The 10,332-nt window shown below is 36.7% G+C and overlaps 1 pseudogene; it reads right to left on the bottom strand.

Annotated features, from left to right (window-relative positions):
* Positions 1–4,299: 4,299 nt before the first annotated feature.
* On the bottom strand, positions 4,300–5,224 carry LOC108399712 (olfactory receptor 4N5-like; annotated as a pseudogene).
* Positions 5,225–10,332: the final 5,108 nt, after the last annotated feature.

The following is a 10,332-nucleotide window of genomic DNA, read 5'->3' as shown; positions in this document are numbered from 1 at the left end:
TCTCTCTGCATCAGCTTCTCTGCATTCCTGTTCTCTGTTTTCTAGTCCATTAATGGTCTCTTTCATCTTGCCAATTCTGTTTTGAAGTCCTTACAGAGCTTGTTTTATTTCTGTATTCTCCTTCCTTAGTTCTTGCATATTTCTTGCAAGTCCATCAGCATGGTTATGACTTTTTTTTCGAATTCTTTTTCAGGAAGACTGGTTAAATCTATCTCTCCAGGTTCCTTCTCAGGGGAAGATGTAGCAAATGCCGAAGCTGTCTGGGTTAGTCTTGTCTGGATCATATTTTTTTGCCTTTTCATGTTGATCGGTGCAGTTGAGTGCTACTGATGCATCTATCAGCTTTCCACTTCGCTCCTGGCTTTTCTTTACTGGGACACTGTGACCCCTTGTGGCTTTTTTTGGGCTATTGAGTGTAGACTGGGTTTTTGTATCTTGTCCAGCTGGTATGGAGGAAGCTCCTTTGCTGAGGATGTGGCCAGCCTCGGGCTGCTTCTCTGCTTTGGCAGGGCCCCAAAGGGGTAATGGACGGGGGGCTGTTTGGCTGTTTAACTCCATGAGGGGTCTCAGAGATGTTGCCCAGGGGGCTAGTTCATCCAGATTTCCCCAGAATTTCCAGCTGCTAGGCTGTGACCTAGGTTGTGTCCATCCAGCTGTGGCATCCCTGTCCCTTTAAGACTTTCAAAAAGCACTCGCTTTTCTTTGTCACAGGGGCATCGGCTTCAGGACCCACTCAGAGGTCTTGCTGCTCTGTTTCCCTTGTTTCCAGCCCTCCACGCATGCTCTGGTGTGGATGGCTGGGGCTGGGTGTTTAGCAGTTCTGGGCTCCCTCTCCCTCCCTGCTCTGACTCCTTTCCTCCCGCCGGGAGCTGGGGTGAGGGGCCTCGGTTCCTGCTGGGCTGGGGCTTGTATCTTACCCCTTTCACCAGGTGCTGGGCTCTCGCTGGTGTGGATATAGTCTGGCTGTTGTCCTGTGTCTTCTGATCTCTCTTTTAGGATTAGTTGTATTTGTTGTATTTTCAAAAATATTTTGAAATTCCCAGTGTCCTACTCATGCCTCCATCTTGGCTCCCCCCTCCTATCTTACAACTTTTTAAGTCAGAAGTGTGATGTAGAAGTCTCACTGGCCTTAACTCTTAGTGTTGGCAGAGCTGATTCCTTTCTGTAGGCACTAGGAGAGAATCCATTCCCTGGCCTTTTTCAGTTAAACCACAAGACCTCAAAAAAAGTGGAAAATTTATAAATAAATACAAAACATCTTGTAAGGATGTAAATGTTTTCATATATATAAGTAATAATCCTACTTAATTTAAGTAACCTTTCATTTTTCACAACGATTATTATGCCCTTATATATATAATTTATATAAGGCATAATAAAAATATATTTAAATATATAATTTATGTAATTATATATTAAACATCATTTATATATATAACAAACACCAGAAGTCATACTATTTTCTGTACAGTTGATATTCAATGTATATTATTTACATATATCAACATTTTTAACATTGTTAAACTTTGTTCTTTATTCTTTCATTTAAACTAGAGTGGCTCCCCAAGATTATTCTCTCTTACCTAAAGAACTGCTATTGTTTCTTTTATGCACATTCTTAGGTAACAGATTTGCTCATGTTTGTTTTCCTGAAAATATCTTTTTTTGCCTTCATTTAAAGACAATATTTAAATCTCATATAGACTTTTATTTTGATGTTATTTTCTTTCAGCACATTAAAGAAGTTACTCCATCATCCTTTCACCCCCATGCTTCTGCTATAGAGAAAACTGTCAGCCCTACTATTCTTCCTTTCCATTCAACATGTATTTACTCACCCCTAGAGGCTTCTAAGATTTTCTCTTTACCATTTATTTTTATTTATCTTATATTGATGTATTTGGGTCTTTTACTGGTGTTTATTTTGCTTGTGGTTCACAGAGTTTTTGTGTATGTAGATTGATGTCTTTTATTAGTTTGTAAATATTCTTGATGATTATCTCTTCATATATTGCATCTGTCCCATTTTCCCCATTCCCTATTCTTCTTGTACTTCAATTGTATATATATGACATTTTCATTATATCTCACAGATCTCTAATGTCCTTTCCTGTATTTTCCATTCTTTTTCCTATTTGCATTTCAATTTGAGTATTCTCTATTGATGTAACTTCCAGTTCCCTTTTTGTCTTCTCCTGTGTTTAAAGTCATCTAATGAATTTCTATATTAATTTTTTCAATTCTAAAATTTTCATTTAATTATTTTTATGTATTACAATTATCTGTTGAAATTGTTTTTTTTAGCTATGTACTATACTTTCTCTTCTATTACTTTGAACATACTAATCATTGTAATTATAATGTCATTTTTATTTTCTTTCATCCTCTGGATTATGTTTATATTTTAGTTATCTCTTTTCCATATATTTTTATAATATATTTCTATCTTTTGGTATTTCTAGTGATTTTTCTATTGAGATATAGATATTTTTATTAAAAATTATGTTATATAGGCTTCAGATCATATTACTTTTCCCAGTAGAAGGTTCATCCCTCTCACTACTAGATCAATATAGTAGAAGTAGAAGTTAGTTCCCTTAATCTAGTGTGTCTCAAATGGGGGCAAATTTCCCTCTAGAGGACGTTAGTCAAAACAGAGATGTTTTTATTATTACAACTAAGGAGGAGCTACTGGCACCTAGTAAGTAGAGGTCAGGAATGCTGCTTAACAATCTATAGCGCACAGGATAACAACCAAATATTACATAGCACCAAATGTCATTAATGCCAAGGCTGAGAAAACCTGCCTTAATCCAAACAGGGATTTTGTTGGGTTAAAGCTAATATGCAGCCTTTGTAAGACTCAGTCTATCTCTGGTTCATCCATTGACCTCCAGGATTAAAAGGTAACTCTGATTTAGTCTCAGGAGTTCTGATTCACCTTGTTAAGAATAAAATTTAGGAAAATGGAAGTGGGCATAGAGACAACAGAATGTAAAGATTCCATTTTCTATGGCTATATTTAGTAGTACAAAAACAGTTCTGGAGTATTTTTTCTGATCATAGGCCATGTTCTTAGTGCTGTGATCCTGAAACCAACAGTAAAAAATCCCTTCTGTATTGCCCAGCTCTGTAAGTGCTATGGAAACAGTAACTCCTTGGATATACCAATTTATTGGTAATGTTTTGGGGTTTATTACTGGATGTTACATCAAAAGCTATTCTTACAGCATTTTACATGGTTTTATAAGCATTAATGCTTTATATTACACTCATTAAAAAATTAACCATAGTAGTTTAGTTATCTATAAACAAATGGTAACTGACATAACAAATAGCTATCATCATTGCATTCAGAGTGGAAAGATATTTGAGCAAACCCAAACTCCTTACTAAGATTTAAAAAATAATCTTTAGGAATAACTACAAAACTCCCCAAAACTTTAAAATATAAAGTTAAATACTTTAATGACAGTTTTCTGTGGAATGTAATAGCTTGCTTCCACTCCCTCCACCTAATTAGGAAAAAAATAAGTAGGTCTTTAAGTGTCCATAAAAAATACTTAACAGCATGATACTTCTTACTTAATGATACTTTACTATGCATAGGCCTTTATTCAGAATATTGAAGATCTTGCCTTAAGACAAATAGGAAACATTAGCTACTCTATTGCTTAATGCCTTTTAAGGGCCTCCCATTGAAATTTGAATAAATTGATTGTTATCTAAAATACAAGATTTTGCCCCTGCCAACCTCTTAAACTTCAGTTCCTTCCACTTTCACACTCCTTAGCTATGCTACAGTGGCTCTATTCCTCTTTATGATCTTCAAATATACGAAGCTCCTAAGATCACTGTCATCTGTTAGTCATCCTCTTTGTCTGGTATTTTCTCTCCCCAGGTAATTGCATGATTGTTTCTTCTAAGTCATCTAGATATTAGCTAAATACCACTCAACAAAACCTTGCTTAGTAACCAGAAGTAAAGCAACTACCATCTCCCAGTCAAACTCTGTTATAACATTATTTAATTGCTTCAGAGCACTATCTCTTTTGGATGTTATGTTGCTGTTTTTTTAACTTAATAGTTTAACCTGTCTTTATCTATTTAAATATAATCCCAGGAGACCAGGAGTCGTACCTGTCTCATTCATATACATAGAAAGTGCCTGAAAACTGGAAGTGCTTAATAAATACAGTATTTGCTAAAATAACTGATTCAGTATATTAATAAATAAGTGATTTAATGAATTCCAGTTGGGTTTTCTCCTTTCTTACTTTTCTCATTCTTCTAGTCCATTCAGCAAACCATGCAACAGATCAATAACCTCCTCATAGAAGCTTTCACTTCTTGGTTGTGAAGGGTTCATCACAGGGTTCATCAAAGGAAAGATCACTGTGTGACAGAGAGAAACCACTTTGTCAGCTGGGAAGGCCTTGAATGGGCAGGTGTAGATAAATATGGCAGGTCCAAACATGAGAAACACAATGATAATGTGTGTGTTTCACATGGAAAGAGTCTTGTTCTTCCCTTCAGAGGACAATTTATGTACTTGGCAGAGGATGACCATATAGGAGGCCAGAAGCCCCAGGAAGCACAGGAGGGTGAGCAGCCACTGTTGAAGACCATCAGGAGCTCCACCACAAAGGTGCCCATGCAGGCCAGCTTGATGACCTGAGGCACATCACAGAAGAAGTTATCCAGTCGGTTTGGGCCACAGAAGGGCAAGTGGAGAATAAGGGCTGCTTGCACAATGGAATGAGTAAAGCCCCCAAGCCACAGAGCCAATAGCAAGGCATAGCAGGCTCTGGGGGTTCATGATAGTAGAATAGTGTAAAGGCCTACAGATGGCGACGAAGCGGTCAAAGGCCATCACAACAAGAAGAAACATCTCCACTGCTCCAAGGAAGTGCAACAGAAAGAGCTGAGTGATGCAGCCTCTGTAGGAGGTTACCTTGTCCTCAGAGAGGAAGTCCGCCAGCATCCTGGGCGCCACAATGAAGGAGTAGGATGCATCCAGGAAGGCCAGGTTGCCCAGAAAGAAGTAGAGGGGGGCCGTGAGGCCAGGGTCTGATCTGATGGTGAGGATGATGAGGAAATTTCCAGGGAGGATAATGAGGGAGAAAACTAAGATCAGCACAAATACCAGGAGCTGAATATCTCGAGACTGGGTCAGCTCGAGGAGGATGAAGTCTCTCACCACGGTCCTGTTCTCACTTTCCATTGCTCCTCACTATGCAAAAAAACAAAAAGAAAAATGTATTTGTTATAACCATCTTCTCATCTATTCCATAGCTCTTCTCCAGACAAAAACAGTATTTGCCACATCCAACCCCTTCCTAGCTAAAAATGTGTATGCCCCATAACTCTCCTATGTTTTGAGTTAACCCTTCTGCCCTTCATTTTCCTAATTCCCCCTGAAGACCCTTAGAGCCATATTCTCATTCCCACTTAACCACGTTGCTATGTAATTGTGCTCCTGGAGGACTCTGGGCTACTTTGCTTGAGGTATATTTGAAGTTACCTGACTAAAACAAAACTTAACTATTATTAAGGTTGTCGAGTTTGTTTTTTGTGGGGGGTTTGGAGGTGGCGGTGGTGTGCTGCCCCATTGTCTAGATGAGCTGCTGGGTTTTGGTCTTTCTGTTCATCCCCACAGAGCAAAGTGCTTTTGCAGGCATTTCTTTCCTTCAGCTGCTATAGAATCCCTAGTTCCTGGTAGGTAGCTGTATGTTTTGTTTTCTGAGTCTGTGCCTCACTAGTTCCCTGTACATTTTTCTGCTTTGGTGCTCTTGTGTACCCTTACTCCAAACTATTCACCTGGATCTCAAGCAGGAACCCTATCTTTCACCCAACTAAGAGGTATCCCCCTAGGTCTAGCCCTGGTTGGGTCCCAGTGATGCATCTGCTCCACATTCTGTTCTTAAATCCTAATTAACACTAATTTAGTCTTATCTGTTCACCATATATCCATAACCTGCTTGTTCCTCAGATCTCAGAATGATAGCTAAATGATATCCTTCCCACAAATATTTTCATATAATATTTAACTTACCAGAATACATAAAATATTTTGATTATCTCAATTAATAAAATCAAGGCATTCTAAAGCTGGAATTGGCCATGTAGAACATATAATCTAATAGGCTTATTTGACAAATGGGAAAAATAAATTGCAGTTAAGATTCCTAAACTTGCAATGAGTTTTTTTCCTTTGTTCACATTAGCAAGTGGTGGTGGTGGTGGGGTGGGGTGTATTCCTTAGTTTATTCAGAAATTATTAATCTGTGTCTCATCAACTGGTGTTATTTTATTTAGGTTCTTCAATAATCATGATAATGCTTGTGTAAATATTCCCCTTTTTGGGCTATCATCTGGTTCAAATAAGAATTCTGTTCATGTTGGAGATATCAGAATTAAGACTTAGTCTATATAGCGGCTTCCAAAGTGGAGTGTGTGTGCTCACCACAGGAGATGCACAAAGTAATCTGTTGGGGTGCACAAAAATAGTGGACCTTGTCTATATGTACTATAAATTATGTCTTAAAACTTGTATAATTGTTATTTTTCCTAATTATTATTTTGCTGTATATCTTATAAATAAATGAATACTGCTGTATTTGTGATACTGTGCATGCTTGATTGTTGTAATGAATGATTTTAAAAATGAAAGATTGATAATTATAACAAAATACTATGTGACATGTAAGAATATTTCCCTTGATTTTTAATTACATGCAATACTTGTTTTTCAAAAGTTTTATGGTTACAATGGAGTAAGATTTGGCAATAAAATGGAATGAAGCCCTGTCACATGCTACAGCATGGATGAATCTTAAAAACATTATGCTATGTGAAAGGAGTCAGTCAAAAAGGACCACATATTGTATTACTCAATTTATGTAAAATGTCCAGACAAGGCAAATCTACAGAGACAGAAAGTAGAAGAGTTGTTGCCTAGGGTTAGGGGTGGAAAAGGGAAGTGACTGCTAATGAGTGTGAGGTTTCTTTTTGGGGTCATGAATGTGTTCTAAAATTATATCTTGTTGATGTTTGCATGACTCTGTAAATATACTTGAAACCATTGTATTATGCACTTTAAGTGATAAATTTTATGATATGTTGATTATATCTCAATAAATCTTTTTTGTTTTTTTGAAGTGCTATTAAATGTGGTGGGGAAGTCTGAAGAGGGAAAAATTCCCAATTGAAATTTGACAAAAATTATTAGTAGCATTCCCTGGAAAGATGATCTAGGAGGAGAGAAAAGAGGGAAAGTATAAAGAAAAATCAATCTTAAAAAGTCCATTAAAAAATTCACTGAAAATTGCAGCAATATGGTTGTGTTTTAAGTCATACCTATAGGAAACATCAGAACATGTCCTATGTGATTAGGAACATTTGGAACTGGCAGTCATGTGTTATGGGAAAAGAACTTGTGGAAAAACACATGGGCACATATTTCTGCATATAAATACATATAGCTATGGAGTCTAAGCAAATTGAAATAGGAAAAATGTTTTGGGTGCCCTTCAAATTAGCTGAGGTGCCTCCTGTTGACCCACTTAGACATCTATAGCCTCACATTCATTCCTCATTTTGCCTATAGGAACTTGCTCTTAGAAAAGTTACTAATTGCTCCCTCTACCTATTAGATTTTTGTGTATTCCTGGTGGTCACTTACAGTTATTTTATGCTTCTTTGGGATGACAATTCCAAGATACAGTGAGGACGCTGAGTTATAGTCTCCCCCACTCTTCTGTTGCTTTTATTCTCTGTCCTCCACCTCTATTCCCTTTACAGATGGAATTCCATACCATTTAACATCTTTAATCCACTTTCCTTCACCCATTACATTTACGTACCTTCTGTTCTGTTTCTCAAATTGTTCTCATCACAGAAATTAAGGACAGATACGTATCAGGTGGACATTACTCTGTAAGTGAATTCCTGAAGAAAGCCCAAACAGTGGATTTCACAGACAAGCTTTTTGTGGTCGTCAGATAAGGCGAATTGTGGCCAAGATAGAGAACTGAACGCTTTCATCGTTTCTCATTCCTTACTGTTTCAACTAATACTAGGACACATCTGGCACTGACGATGCATGGGTAGAGAGGGTTCCCATTTCCCTCCCCTCTTAGTGTGCAGACCCTCAGACCCCGCAGGCAACACTGACCTTGCCTGAACCCCAACTGCTGTCAGACCAGCAACCAGAGCCTGGCATTTGGGAATCTGATCACCACCCGAGCGCCTCACTCATTCCTTTATCTTTTCCTGTTCGTTTCCTCTTGCCCTTTCTCATTGTTAATCTTTTCCTTTTCTCCTCCTGCTAATTCTATCATCATACATTCATTTTCTCAATTATTCTTTTTACATTTGCTTTAGCTTCTTTTTTTTTTTTGGTAATTTTCTCCACATATCCTTTGATTTTCCTTCCTCATTGCTTTTTTTCCTCTTCATCCTCTTTCTACTTTTCTCATTTGCTTACATTCTTTCAGTCTTAAATCTTTTTCATTTTGTTCTGTATATGTGTTCTACTTCATTTTAATCAATGCCTGTCTTTCCATTAATTTTGAGTTATGAGATTTTGCTCCTCCAAGGGAGAATGGTAGGCTTTTCCTAAGTGTTGCATTCCAATGAATTTTTATATATATTGAAAATGCTTAACTTGCTCTTCAGTGCTAAGCTGTTCCTCCTGAACATTGTTCCTTTTGAAACTTGTTCAGTCTTCAACCACTCATTAGTTTCACATTCTCTCACATATTTTGTCTGTTTCTAACTCATTCTGATAAAAAAAGAAGTGACTTTTCTTTATGCTCTAAAATCTCAATATCACCTCTGCCAATATGAATACATTTAGTGAAAGTTCAAGAATGACAGTGGTTTCTGATACTGTATTGATTCTCTATTTTAAGTTATTAAGACATACTGTTACCTATTTCTACAAGTTTTGAAAAAGTGGATCAAGTGGAAGAACATAAAAAATATTTAATTAGTATTTGACGATATTAAAGTTGAAGACATAAAGTTGGGGATTAGATAATTCAACTGAACAAATTTTCACACAAATATCAATTAAATCGATTTGATTGAATTATCAATTAAATGTGATAGTTCAATTAGATGATGGGAACTTCTGTTGTCTTTTAACATTCTAAGGTTTTAGATGGTATAAATATTATAGGAAGAATTCTGATTTGAGAATTAGTCTATCTTATTTAACTTACTATTTCTGCAATCTGGTAACTGCATAACCATAGGCAAATTATTTAGTCTTTTAAAATCTGAATTTGTATTTTATAAGAGAGAAATAATATATGCACTCTTTCTACTCCACAGGTTCAATATAGAGATCAAGTGAGAGGATTAGTAACCAAGTCACATCTACTTACACTGAACTAAGAAAACATTCGCAATTAGACAAATTCTTCTAAATATTACAAGTGATCACTATGTCAATAAATTTCTTTGTTAATCCCAAAGGGATGATGACTGCTTAAATCTGAGTTATTTCAGGTTAAGCATTTGTGGAGGTTCAATGAAAGACTTAAAGAAGGATGTAAAGTTTTCTTATCTAATTTAGCTACAGTTTGTGAATCAAGTCTTTCTTATATCAAGATCCCTAACTCTGAACCTTATATTGGTATATACTAGGACCACATGCAAGAGGAGAAACCCATGTCAGTGTAGTATGGGAAACAAGAGGTTTGCAGATTTGTGAAATCAGTAAAATTTGTCTCTGGGACTCAGCCTACACCTTCTCACTTGTGATTTCTCATCTCCTCCTTCCCTTTATCTCTGATTTAGCATGGGGAAAAAAATCAGTCATTTGCATGGTATTCAAATTTAGATCCAGATGGTGAGTCTCCCAAAGCTACTGGCATTTTCACTTTTTTATAATAGTGCCATTAAAGAGTTTAGCCCTTTAAAATAATGCTACACATCAGGAGAATGTGGCAGGAGGTATATTTGAGGGACAGGGTAGGAAGTGCTATATGTCTGAATTTAGATCCCCCCTTTTTCTCTTTCTAAAGCGTTTTTCTATTCTCATGCATTTTAAGGCAGCAGATGTCCTAGACAAATGGTATGAACTTTTTTCTACGTCTTTATCCTCTCAGCTCCTTTTAAATATGAAGAATGAAAAAAAATTTTTCACCTCAGGGGTCCAATGCTACTCTCAAACAAAATGGCTATCCTCTTCCATCTGATGAAAAGGAGATTAACTGATCATTCCAGAATTTTTCCTTAAATATATGTTCTCATGGTGGAACATTGTAAATTCTGAAATCTGCTCTCCTAACTTGTGATGTAATAGAGAATATGCTTTGGGGT

This window comes from Manis javanica, chromosome 8 (assembly GCF_040802235.1).
Source record: "Manis javanica isolate MJ-LG chromosome 8, MJ_LKY, whole genome shotgun sequence".
Classification (NCBI taxonomy): domain Eukaryota; kingdom Metazoa; phylum Chordata; class Mammalia; order Pholidota; family Manidae; genus Manis; species Manis javanica.
Note: the sequence above shows the minus strand (reverse complement) of the source record. Positions and strands in the feature narration are given on the sequence as shown.